The following is a 14,933-nucleotide window of genomic DNA, read 5'->3' as shown; positions in this document are numbered from 1 at the left end:
ACTGTCTACCTGACGTACCATATAGATCAATCAAGCTAAAGCATCCTACATCATCTTCTATATCATCTTCTTTATTATGGCTACTCGCATATATCTAAAATAATCACTTTGTAGAATCTCCCTTGAATCAATTTTCAATACCACACTATCTGTCATATTGTAGCTAAAGTTACACATCACAAACTCCATCTTTTTATTATGCTTATTATCTTAAAACCTTTTAATTCCAAAGTTGATCTTTGTAATTCCAACTTAGCATTATCTCTGTTTTTGTCTCATCTACCATAAAAATATTATTAGTAAAAGCATGTACCATGAAATTCCATCTTGAATGTCTTTTTTTTTTTTTTTTTTTCATGAATGTCTCCTGTCAATCCATCTATAATAAGCACAAACAAATAGGAACTGAAGTTGATCTTGATGTAATCCAACTATAATTGAGAATTCATTACTTGGACCACCCTCCATTCTTATGCTAAACTATCATACATATTTTTAATTATGTCCATATTTTTATTTGAAAGACCTTCCTTTGGTACTTGCGTGATTAACTCTCTAAGGACTCTGTCATAATTTTTTTTAGGTCAATAAAGACTCTATCAAGATCATTTTTGTAATCTCTAGATCTTTTCATGAATCTTCAAAATTAATAAATAACATATGCTGTGGATCTTACTATCAAAAAATAATAATAATAATAAATAAATCATTGGTTGGTTTTATTTGTTTTTATAGCATTTTTATTAATTTTCGTCTGTTTAGGTCAATCAATTAATTTCAATTAATCATATTGATTACATTGATGCAGGTTGAAAACCAACAAATCTTTTTTTTTCTTTTTCCTAAAATCAAAACTGAGACTAGACCAATTAGGAATTCAATTGGTCTGGTTTCAATTTTTCAGTCGTGTTCTTTGGCCTTTTTTGTTCTGCCTCAAAACTGAAGCCACTAAAGTATTTTATATAGGAAGATAGTTCTCTAACTATCTGTGTGAGAAGCATTTCCTTGCCACTTTATTGTGGTATGAGGAACAATTTTTGTCAATAAAGGAGTTACTTTCGATGGATTTTCTAGCAAGAGATATTTAGAGAGGGTAGTCCCAGCCGAATGGAGGAACTCACCCAATATTGAGAGAGAGAGAGAGAGAGAGAGAGAGAGAGAGAGAGAGAGAGAGAGAGAGGTGCTGACCCAGAAGAGAAAGAAGATTAAAGAAAGAGACTTGATCTCAAGTCCAAATAAATTGCATCAAGTGGTGACACGGATTCTATAACATGGAATCAAATCAATTTTGAAGCAACTTTTTGATAATAGAACTAACTAGCAAAAAGCATTAATGCACAAATTGAGGTACCACAAAGAGTCGTAATTCACTAGTCATTCTAAATTCTTTCTTACCAAATTGAGAAAAATAACACACATGAGGTTATTGTACCCCTCATAAGCCTCCACCTACATAACATTCAACATTTTTTGGTACTCCATTATCCAATCCAACTGAAAGTTTGGCCCAACGTGAGTAGAATCACTTAGCCATGCTTTATAATTGAAAAGAAAAAAAAAAAGCAACATATAACGAGCGAAGTGGACACTAAGCACTTTTTGAGAAAGCTTCTCCAAATTATAGGTATATTGTGAGCAATGACATATAGGTTCGAGATCCAAACGCGGTAGTATTTCACTTTTGATTTTGAAGAACGAATAACCAATTGATCCATTTTACAACAAAAATTTGTAATAAATGCAGATAATTAACCAAAAAACTGAACGATCATATAAGGTGCAATCATTTATTTGGAGGGAAATTTTATGGGAAATAGTTTTTTGCTCAAGAGCGTAGTGTATGCTAGTAATCTTTGAATCTATTTCTCTCCTCCCATAATATAGAGGTAGATATGATATTTCATAAGGGGAGGAGAGAAATAGACTTAGGGAGGTGCTAGCATATGCTATGCCCCTAGATAGAGTTCATTTTCCCTGCCTCTAGATAGAGTTCATTTTCCCTGCCTCTATTTACTTCACGGACAAGCATGCAGGAAGGACCCATGCAGCTCATGCAATAGGGTTTGAAAAAGGAATTGATCATGTTTGTGAACCTTTCTATTAGGGATTTTCTTATTGACACTCTTAAAGATGTCAATATACAGTTGTAACTTCTTTTTTCCTTTTTATATAATACACATTTTTTCCTACAACAACATGTTGTAAAAGAATAATAATTAAATGGGCAGTGTTAGACTTATCTGAAATGAAATGTAAATGGTGTATAGATATATAGACAACTAATAAATGCTAACTACCCATAAACTGAATTTAAAGTTTTAAACCGACATAGGAATTGTCTTTCCCGATGGGATATGGGCACCAGGGGAGAAGAATGGATAAGAAAAATTAATTTCCAGTGAAAAATTGCATTAAATATTGCCTAGAATGTAGAGCTTGAGACATTGAAGATGCAAGTCATACTCTGAAAATACTAATCATCCTTTTGAAGTGGTTTCTGCTCACATACAAGCATTGAGGTCCAAGATGAGCTCTGCCCATGTGATGCACCTTTGTATAAAGAGAGAAAATTTGATGAAGCCAATCTGTTTTTGGATGATGAAACTGAGGCACATATTCCTAGATTATTAAGCAAATAAAGAAAAATTCTCATGGAACAGTGACTCCAAAATGATTGTTATCCTTGTATATATTTAGGAGCCATAGGTGACACTGTTTGAGAGAACGACGACACCTTTCTCGATCGGTGATATAAGTGTCCTTGAATCTCTTGAAACGCGAACAACCGGGAAAAAAAAGATTGGGTTTGCAACTTGCGTTACAGGTATTGTCCACGAGCTTCAACCAGATGCACTGTTGATGGTGTTGTCTGCACTGGCACTGCCCTCACGAGTGGCCGGTGCAGCCTTTCTATGTACGTTCTTGCTTGGGACTGTGTTAGCCATGAGAAGTTATACCATGTTTTTATGTTCTTGTGTTCAGACACTGAAACAAAATGGTCCCTCGAATAACTGGAAAACTAATTTGGGCTTCTTCCCTTGTAGCAATTGCTCTTGGATTTTCAATTCTCATCAACCAATTCCTTGGGTTTAGTCTGTATTGATATGGGTCTTCTTTATGTTATCCTTGGATGGGTGCACACATCTGATGGCCTGGAGCATTTCGGGTACGGAATCCAACACAATGGTGTGTGCCCCTAGGTGCTTCAGGCTATCTAATGTGCACTGCCATCCTTGCCACGCTATAGAGGGGCTTCATCCACTAATGTGCTAGATGTACTGGAGAAGCAATAAATTCTATTGTTCATCTAATTGCTTTCATTTCTATTCTGAGATATGAATCATGATCTTAAAGTTTTGTTAACGAGATCTTAATATTCTCCAACATATTCATATTATACTGGGATATGGTGAAAATTTTGTCGACAAGTGGTTTTGGGAATCGGTAAAATGACATATATACACTATAGTTCGATATCTTTGAGGGAAAAGATATCTAATTTGATCAATATGTATCAGATATATCTCGGTTTCAGAGATGTCTAAAACCCCCCTCCCGATGCCATGCGCTAAAATCATGAGTGGAGCCCAAGGTCCTTTGTTAACATATATAAAGTTTCAGTCCAAATGAAATACTGCGAAGTCGTAAAATAAAATATTGCAATTAAGCATTATCAAAGTGAATAGTAGACAAAGAGGGGATATATGGGTGGTTAGGCGTACAAAATATGGTAAATAATTGATTTTTGGTATAAAATTGTACTTATGGCTTCTCTAGACCACTCTCAACATACCTCATAATCAGAATAACCAAATCACACATCTGCGTGGTGAAATTAATCATTTTTGTCTAAAAAAAACTCTCTAAATATATTCATCCAAATATACTTATGGGGATGGAGAAGAGGAGTTTCCTACAAGGACAGTATAAGAAATAATTTAAATACTACACCAGTGATGATTAGAAGAATGACAATACCTATATGTGATTCACATTGGCCTTTCATGATCAGAATAAGAAAAAGAGTATTGATAAAACTCCACTTTTTATTATGTGAAAAGGTTATAAATGAATATATATATATATATATATAAAAGAGCATATATTTTATTCCCCATTTAAGTTAACATAAAGTCTTTGAAAAAAAAGACATTTTATTTTGGAATCTATGCCACAGGTCCCTCACATTTAGGAAAGTTGGACCCCACTGTCCTAAGTTGCCTGCTAAAAGTTTCGCATACATCAATTGTGTTAGGTAGACTCTGATAATGGAATCATGTGACCCAAAGGTATTATTGAAAAGCTGGTTTTACCTTTGTGTCCTCCTTTCTAAATATTTGTGGGGGCTTGTCTCTCCCAATTGGGAATAAGATTATCACTCCCTATAGTTTTATCACCCCAGTTATATGATGATCTTAGACTGAAAATCAATTAATGATTATGAAGCAATAGTTAAGATATCCATTGAGGTTGAGCATTGACAGACTTTACCCATGTGATAAAAACATCTTGTGCACGACATATCCATTAAATGAAAAAAAAAAAAAAAAAAAAAAAATTTTTCATTTTATTCTTAAATGTGGTACTGATTTACATGGCTGAAGCTTAATAATGTGCATAAGATGATATGGATAACATGTTTGCAAAAAGTTTTATCTTTGGTGAGAGAGACACCCAATATAAGCATGCCATATCTTAGCCACTTGTTTAGTAAAAAACAATTTGTATCCTTAATTGTTAGATTGCCTCGTTAAATAATGCAAGAAAATATATTTTCGAACAATAAACGCTATTCGATGTTTTGATAATCTTATAAATTATTTTTTTTTGCTGACGGGTATCTAGGCCTTCGGCCTGACTAGTTCCGTGGGCCCATACCGACCCCACAACAGCTTGGATTGGGTCATACTTAGGTTGAATGAGAATCATTCAACTTTCACTGAAAGTAATGAAGAACACTAAACACCCCCTGTGTGAATGGTTCAAAGTGTGCCTAGTATGATAATCTTATAACATACTCTACCTGTTGTTCGTATTATATATCTGAACATGTCACATGGGATTTTACATTGATAATCGAATAAAATTGAAAAGATTATAATTTTTTATAGATATGTTTGGATTTTAAAGTTAATATCTTTATCTTTACTACATTGGGTTTATCTACATGATGTTTTTTAATAGCTCAACATTTTGTACTATATATCATAGCTGGTCGTTGATTGTATTATAAAATTTTCCTTTATATTTTAAAGAAATATGATGATCACAGGACAAAGAGAGAGAGAAAGAGAGGTGCTGCTGACCCAGAAGAGAAAGAAGATTAAAGAAAGAGATTTGATCTCAAGTCCAAATAAATTACATCAAGTGGTGACACGGATTCTATAACATGGAATCAAATCAATTTTGAAGCAACTTTTTGATAATAGAACTAACTAGCAAAAAGCATTAATGCACAAATTGAGGTACCACAAAGAGTCGTAATTCACTAGTCATTCTAAATTCTTTCTTACCAAATTGAGAAAAATAACACACATGAGGTTATTGTACCCCTCATAAGCCTCCACCTACATAACATTCAACATTTTTTGGTACTCCATTATCCAATCCAACTGAAAGTTTGGCCCAACGTGAGTAGAATCACTTAGCCATGCTTTATAATTGAAAAGAAAAAAAAAAAGCAACATATAACGAGCGAAGTGGACACTAAGCACTTTTTGAGAAAGCTTCTCCAAATTATAGGTATATTGTGAGCAATGACATATAGGTTCGAGATCCAAACGCGGTAGTATTTCACTTTTGATTTTGAAGAACGAATAACCAATTGATCCATTTTACAACAAAAATTTGTAATAAATGCAGATATTTAACCAAAAAACTGAATGATCATATAGAGTGCACTCATTTATTTGGAGGGAAATTTTATGGGAAATAGTTTTCTGCTCAAGAGCATAGCGTATGCTAGTAATCCTTGATTCTATTTCTCTCCTCCCATAATATAGAGGTAGATATGATATTTCATAAGGGGAGGAGAGAAATAGACTTAGGGAGGTGCTAGCATATGCTATGCCCCTAAATATAGTTCATTTTCCCAATTTTATTTACTTCATGGACAAGCATGTAGGAAGGACCCATGCAGCTCATGCAATAGGGTATGAAAAAGGAATTGATCATGTTTGTGAACCTTTTTATTAGGGATTTTCTTATTTTTGTAACTTCTTTTTTCCTTTTGTATAATACACATTTTTTCACGAACACTAGGATAGCCTAGTGGTCGTAGCTTCAGCTTGTGGAGCCGGCAACCAGGGGAGGAGGTCATGAGATCGAATCATATCGTACGCATTGTGTGAATGTGTATGTGTCTTCTTATTTATTCTGTACCCACCCGTGGGTTGCCCAGATGATTAGGGCGAACTGGGGATTGTGTGAATTAGGCGCACGGTCTCAGGTTTGATTCCTTATCTATGCATCTACGATTTAAGTGGAGATCATGGCGGGGGGTTGCTATGCTAGTCTCCCCGAGGATTAGTCGAGATGTGCGTAAGTTGGCCCAGACACCTTGGTTAACAAAAAATAAAAAATAAAAAATAATACACATTTTTTCCTACAACAACATGTTGTAAAAGAATAATAATTAAATGGGCAGTGTTAGACTTATCTGAAATGAAATGTAAATGGTGTATAGACCTTGTGATGTAGTCATTGTACATTGTAGAGATTAAGTACAATAGTTGATATAGTAGAAGAATATTCCATATATAGGTACACTAGGGTGAAGTCATATAAAGATACATTCCTTAAAGTGTTAAAAAGCCCCTAATGTGTCCATACTCGGTTGATCCGTTCTTTTACCTCCAAGATAAAATCACCTCCTAATCACAAAGGCTATACTCCTAAGTGTGATTAAGAAAGGGAGCTTGTAAGCTATACTAAGAACTCAAAGAGAGGGAGGAGAGAAGAAAAAACAGATTGGAATACAATACAGAAACGTATTTGGTATGAATGTACAAGACAGACGTGACTTTTTGGATTTGTTATATTTTTCTGACATGTAAGCAATGGGCATTTATAGGCCCAAACGTACATGTACAGGTACACATGTACGTCTACAGGTATGTGTCCCTTCATATATATGGTGTATCTATTCTCTACAGGTGTCAGTGTATGTATGTATAGGTGTATCCCTTGTATAATATACATGTATACATGTATCGATAAGTAAATACACATATGAGTGTGTCCCTTGTATACTATACACGTACTGGCTCATTCCCTTTCTTTTGCACTCCTAAGTGTAATTAAGAAAGGGAGTTCAAAAGCTATACTAAGAACTCAAAGAGAGGGAGGAGAGAAGAAGAAACATAATGGAATATACAATATAGAAACATATTTGATATGAGTGTACAAGACAAACATGACTCTCTGGATTTGTTATATTTTTCTGGCATGTAGGCAGTGGGTATTTATGGGCTCAAACATACCTATACAGGTATGAGTCCCTTCATACATAGGGTGTATCTGTTCTTTATAGGTGTTAGTGTATGTACGTATAGGTGGGTACCCTGTATAATATACATATATGCATGTACTGAGAAGTAGGGAGTAAAAAACAAAATAAGGGAAATGGACGACCCATGCCCACACTCAAACCCCGACCTCAACCATGGTCTGGTTTGATCCGGCTCGACTTGTGCATGATTGAAAAAGCACCCTGACAGCCCCCACACATGAGAGAGTGGAGAGACTTCTCTCCAGGAAACCCTATGTCCCTTAAAGACTAATTCTTATATATATACTCAACAAAACTTTTACAGGTTTCTTATGTAGGACTCAACTTTAGCTCACATGCTTCACTAGTAACAAAAAACTTGAACAAAAGAAGAGACTAGTTATTTTGAAACTTAAAACTCCAACACAAAAACAATCATAACCTTATCCTAACCTAACGAGGTAATAATTCTTCACATATATACTTGAAAAATATGTATGCCAATGACACCTTTGATAATGACCTAATGATATTTAAAAAAAAAAAAGAGTACTAAACATAAGAGGCTTTCATTACTGTAGGATCTAAGATTGAGAATTATAATGATTTGTCACTTTCAAATTATTTTTGAAAACTCTTTTATACTCATATGATATAAAGGACAATTAAAGAAGGTGCAAAATTCAATATACAACCTACAAAGATGTCATTCGGACACTCACTTTTTATTATGTGATTGTACGATACACTATTGTATCTCGATTCTAATTTTAAACATATTATTTTCATTAACTTTTCTAGTCGCGACTCACGACATCCATTCCTGAAGTTGGAATCAATTTTATTTCATCATACATATTGGAATGATCATTACTAAAAAAATTTCTTCTTGAAAAATCATCACTCAACCTCAACCTCAACCTGGTTATGACATGACATTTAATAAAGGAAAAATTATAAAATTACCCACTTTAGGGTTTCCTTTTATAAAACTACCCATTTTAGATTTTCTCTTTACAAAACTACTCACCCAGAGTTTCAGCTAAAAAAAATACCCAAAATCAAGTTTATATTTATAAAACTATTCGTTCAATGTTTCAATTACCAAAAATACCTAAAATCAGGTTTTAGGTTTACAAAAGTATTTACTCAAAGTTTCAGTTAACAAAAATACTTAATTGTATGTAGGAGATGAAATAAATTATTATTTTGGATAATTTTGTAATTCAAATCTAATTTTAGATATTTTTATTTACTGAAATTTTAAGTAGATATTTTTGTAAAGAGAAATCTAAAATGGATAATCATATAATTTTTCATTTATTTATTTAGTAAAGATTGGCCAGACCCAGTTTGCTCTTTAAGCTATGTAAATGACTTGGTGAGAAGTCATTTTCAGTTGTCTTCTCCTTTCCTTACAAAAAGAGTAGACATTGACAATGCATGCGTGGGAACATCAATTATTTGGAGAAAAAGTTCATCAAAAACAAATTTAGGAAAAAAATAAAAGAGAATGATTCCAAGTTAATTGAAAAGTAGGCCAAGCTTGATGCATCGAATACTACAATAAGATATTTTATTTTCCTAGCTGTCCTCTTGCCCTTACTCGAGGAAAAAATGAGCGTTGGCTTTTCGTCAACTACCTTGATGTATGAGATAAGCTGAGGTCTCATAATTAGTACGCCAAAGCTGAATTATATTTTAAGTGATAAATTCACTGAATCTAGGATAAGAAAATGTGGTCAAAAAACACGTGGAAGATAAGAGAGAAGGGCAGAGGAGAAAAAGATATATATTTTTTTATTCTATATATGTATTTTATAAGAAGCACAGGATCGAATTTTAATAAGATCACAATGGATGTATGGAGATTCATTCACTGTAATCCATCATAATCATGTACAACTAGGGAGCAAGGGAGGGAGAGACATGGGATTGATAGAGATCACATCCAGATCGTCTCATCATTTTGTCATTAGTGAAGAAAAACTTCATCCTTGTAAGAAAGATTCTTTCCAACTTATAATTTCAAGCAAATTTTTGGGTGTTAATAATTTTAAAACTTGAGCGACTTTGTTATAGAACTTAAAAATTATATTTTTGTGACTTATAGTTTTTATTTTTAAATTATGTAACAATGCTTAATTACATATATATACAAGTTTTTTTCCTTCTTTTTTACCACTATTATAAGAATTGGGGTTTAGTCACACGATCTCTTTTTCATAATTAATAATATGACATTTTGATTGAGAGTCAAATTTATGTAAACATGTTGTTCATATATTCATCTGATTATAATTGAAATTTTAGATCAATTTGACATTCCCATGTATACTCATAAGAATTTAAACAAAAATTGAAAAAAATCAAAGAAACCAACTCAAATGAACCATGATAACTATAGAAAATCGAATGTACATGTTTGTGCTTGATGGACCGTGTGGTTGAAAATAAGCCACCAGATTTGATAGGTGGTGAAAGAAATCTTGAATCCATTTGACACTTAGCCAACCAAACTATAATTTCTTGTGACTGAAAACTATGAAGCATGACACTAAAACCTTTACACTTTGGATGAATACAACATCAACAAATAAACACTTACCCAAATCATTGTGGACTGAGTTTTTCCTACACCCATGGTGAATGGGATTCCCATTGGATGCTTTAAATCTATTTAATAGATATAATGAGAATTTTTTGGGAAGATACTAAAATCTATAATTATTTGTGAACCCTAAAATAGAGCGATGGATTTCACCAAGGAAACTTCGTCCAACCATCATTTATCCAATCTTAATTCAAGTGCAAATTAATGAATATTACTTAATAAAAACAACAACTAACGTAGTGGGTTGGTGGCCTTGCACCTAGAGTGCAGGCTCCCATGAGCTCATGAATCGACTTTTCTATCTTCACTTTGTACCTTTAAGGTATGCCTTCATCCATTCCCTGTATTAATTTATGATAACTATAGTTAGATAAGATAAGATGACTGAGGATCCACCACAACAATGACCTCAATTCAGCATTAAAAATAAGGGACACGGTAGATAGACCCCCTCCCTACAAAATAATACCAAAAAAACAAAAAAAAAATCATTCTTTAATAAATTTTGAATTTCACTGTTAAATAAGATGACTAAAGATCCACTACTACAATGACCTTACATTTTTTAATGAAAGAAAACCATCTATTCAATATTAAAAATAAGAAAGAAGATTGTCTTACCAAGTGGCAGATAGGAGCACAAGCCTCTCAATTCACCAGTAAAAACTAAGAAAGATGATTCTTTTACCAAGTGGGCCTCGATAAGAAGCAATGAAATAGTTTTTAAAATGACAGTCAGGTCATTTCATATGACAATGAAAGAGCTAGAGAGTGACACAATGGTTGTCATGCCTTAGGATTATGACTTCAAGGAGGCACTTCTATAATTTTATATAAAGAAAAAAATTATGCTTAAGGAAACCATTACTTTTAATTCAATCCCATTTCGTGTGCAAATCAACAAATTAATACCCATCGTTACCAAAGAAACAAATTAATACATATTTCATTTTTTTAATACAATTTCGAACTTTAATGGTTGATATGATGACTAACAATCCACTACAACATTATATGGAGTATCAATCCAAACAAATGGCTGTGCAGCTTCTAATTCAAAGTACCAAATCCACTTCCTTATTCCTAAACTACCCATGAGTCCGTGACTCGTTCAACCTCAACACAAGTTGAGTTGTTGTCCTGTGGTGAGTTACTAGGGACGATCACATTTCAAAAAAGCATAAAGGTTTGGTCACCTCTCAAGTCATATGGTTGATTGGCTCCCATGCATTCCACATATTTATGGTTCTCGGGCCAATCTATATTAGAGGAAAGGCATCTAATGTGGGATTCGGCTTCTCCAGGGGAAGGCAGGGATGGGTGCACACATCTGATGGCCTGGAGCATTTTGGGTATGGAATCCAACACAATGGTGTGTGCCCCAAGGTGCTTCAGGTCGTTTGATGTGCGTCACCATCCCTACCACACTATAGAGGGGCTTCATCCACTAATGCGCTAGATGTAGTGGAGAAGCAATAAATTCTATTGTTCATCTAATTGCTTTCATTTCTATTCTGAGATAATGATCTTAAAGTTTTGTTAACGAGATCTTAATATTCTCCAACATATTCATATCATACTATGATATGGTGAAAATTTTGTCGACAAGTGGTTTTGGGAATCGGTAAAATGACATATAGACACTATAGTTCGATATCTTTGAGGGAAAAGATATCTAATTTGATCAATATGTATCGGATATATTTCGGTTTCAGAGATGACTAAACCCCCCCTCCCGATGCCATGCGCTAAAATCATGAGTGGAGCCCAAGGTACTCTGTTAACATATATAAAGTTTTAGTCCAAATGAAATACTGCGAAGTTGTAAAATAAAACATTGCAATTAAGCATTACCAAAATGAATAGCAGACAAAGAGGGGATATAAGGGTGGTTGGGCATACAAAATATGGCAAATAATTGATTTTTGGTATAAAATTGTACTCATGGCTTCTCCAGACCACTCTCAACATACCCAATAATCAAAATAACCAAATCACACCCCTGCGTGGTGAAATTAATCATTTTTATCTAAAAAAAACTCTCTAAATATATTCGTCCAAATATACTTTTGGGGGTGGAGAAGAGGAGTTTCCTACAAAGGCAGTATAAGAAAGAATCCAAATACGACAACAGTGATGATAAGAAGAATGACAACACCTACATATGATTCACATTGGCCTTTCATGATCAGAATAGGAGAAAGAGTATTGATAAAACTCCACTTTTTATTATGTGAAAAGGTTATAAATGAATATATATATATATATATATATAAAAGAGCATATATTTTATTCCCCATTTAAGTTAACATAAAGTCTTTGAAAAAAAAGACATTTTATTTTGGAATCTATGCCACAGGTCCCTCACATTTAGGAAAGTTGGACCCCACTGTCCTAAGTTGCCTGCTAAAAGTTTCGCATACATCAATTGTGTTAGGTAGACTCTGATAATGGAATCATGTGACCCAAAGGTATTATTGAAAAGCTGGTTTTACCTTTGTGTCCTCCTTTCTAAATATTTGTGGGGGCTTGTCTCTCCCAATTGGGAATAAGATTATCACTCCCTATAGTTTTATCACCCCAGTTATATGATGATCTTAGACTGAAAATCAATTAATGATTATGAAGCAATAGTTAAGATATCCATTGAGGTTGAGCATTGACAGACTTTACCCATGTGATAAAAACATCTTGTGCACGACATATCCATTAAATGAAAAAAAAAAAAAAAAAAAAAAATTTCATTTTATTCTTAAATGTGGTACTGATTTACATGGCTGAAGCTTAATAATGTGCATAAGATGATATGGATAACATGTTTGCAAAAAGTTTTATCTTTGGTGAGAGAGACACCCAATATAAGCATGCCATATCTTAGCCACTTGTTTAGTAAAAAACAATTTGTATCCTTAATTGTTAGATTGCCTCGTTAAATAATATAAGAAAATATATTTTCGATCAATAAACGATATTTGATGTTTTGATAATCTTATAAAAATAATTTTTGCTAACGACAGGTATCCAGGCCTTCGGCCTGACTAGTTCTGTGGGCTCATGCCGATCTCACAATCGCATGGATCGAATCAATCGAGTCATACCCGGGGTTGAATGAAAACCATTCAACTTTCACTGAAAGTAGTGAAGAACACTAAACACCCCTGTGTGAATGGTCCAAGGTGTGTCTAGTATGATAATCTTATAACATACTCCATTTGTTGTTCGTATTATATATCTGAACATGTCACATGGGATTTTACATTGATAATCGAATAAAATTGAAAAGATTCTAATTTTTTATTTTTTTATAGATATGTTTGGATTTGAAAGTCATGAAATCTACGAGGCTAGCATTTTAATTATTAAAAAAGTCTAAAGAACTCAAATTCAAATTCAAAAAAAAAAAAAAAGTGTCTTAATCTCCTCACAAAAAATAGTTGATATTTGTAATCAAATTGTTGTATAGGTTGGTTATCCTCCAAAATGACTACGTAGAAAATCTTATAATTTATATCAATGTTTTTTTAAAGAGTAGTGAAACTTAGATTAAAAAAAAAAAGACGCTCCCACCCTTCCCCCAAAAAAAAATAAAAAAATAAAAAAAGAAGAAGAAGATTACATGGAACTCTTCCCTCAGATTATGTTTGGTTCTCATTATTTTTTAATAGATTTTGAGTTTAAATAGTATTTTGAAATAAACAAAAAACGGATTTCAAAAAATATTCTAGATTCAAAATCTATTCTGAAAATATACTCTTTTTGTTTTTTTAGATACATTTGAACACAGCGTAAATCATACTCTTTTCACTTTTCACTTTTCACTTTTCACTAGTTATTATATTCTCTAACCTTTTACCCTTAACCAATATGCAAAAGTAAAACTTGATTTGCATATGCAGTCCAGCATCCTTCCTAAAGGATTATGAAAACTGTCAAACGTCTATTATCATAAGTGCCAACTTTTCTGATCTACATATCTAAGTCCAAGGTTTTTTTTTTTTTTTAGGAATCCAAATTCCAATGCTACTTTTCTTACCTTCTATGAGGTTAAATTATGTTCTTCAGAATTCAGTTGTTCTTAGCTCGCAATTCTACCTAAACTACCGCGAGTCTTTGGGAGCTGGTCGCTAGTCAACTAAACACCTTTTCCAGGCTTCAATCCTAGAAAACCCACAGATCCCTCATGCTTTCATTTCCAGGGTCCCAAAATCTACAAGCCTAGCATTTTTGTTATTAAAAAAGCGACCTCAATTTATAAAGAACAAACTTAGGAAAACCTGTGTAGACAAAGACGTTTAAAAGAAGATGTCCAGTTTTAGGGAAATTTTCATGTCACCCCCAAACTGGCTAAACATATCATTTATTTTCTATAATTTCACGATTTGAAAATAATATCCACTACACCCCTAATGAGTAACGGCATTTAACTTAAAACGTGATAAAACTTTTTTGACTTTATTACTAACCTCTATATAACTACAGGAAAATGGATTCTTTGAGCGCATTTCTAACCATTGGGTTCGTGAGTTCGTTTCTTATATGTTCGAAGGGTGAGTTTGCTGCAACTCCACTCTCTACAGCGTCTTTGCACCTCTCTCTCTCTCTCTCTCTCTCTCTCTCTCTCTCTCTCTCACATCACACACACAGTTGCAATCCACCGCCAATGCCAATATAACCCTATCACCGAAGCCTTCTTGCTCCTAATTTCTTCCCCATTTCACCCACCCTGCAACTTTCCTATATGAACCTTCATATCTACATCTCCCAATTTGAATTTGTACAGAATTTGCAATAAACAGTAGTGTCCAAGCTCAAAGGAAAATAAATTATAGA

The sequence above is a fragment of the Macadamia integrifolia genome, chromosome 11, assembly GCF_013358625.1.
Source record: "Macadamia integrifolia cultivar HAES 741 chromosome 11, SCU_Mint_v3, whole genome shotgun sequence".
Classification (NCBI taxonomy): Eukaryota; Viridiplantae; Streptophyta; class Magnoliopsida; order Proteales; family Proteaceae; genus Macadamia; species Macadamia integrifolia.
The sequence above is the reverse complement of the archived record's forward strand: the minus strand, read 5'-3'. Positions refer to the sequence as shown.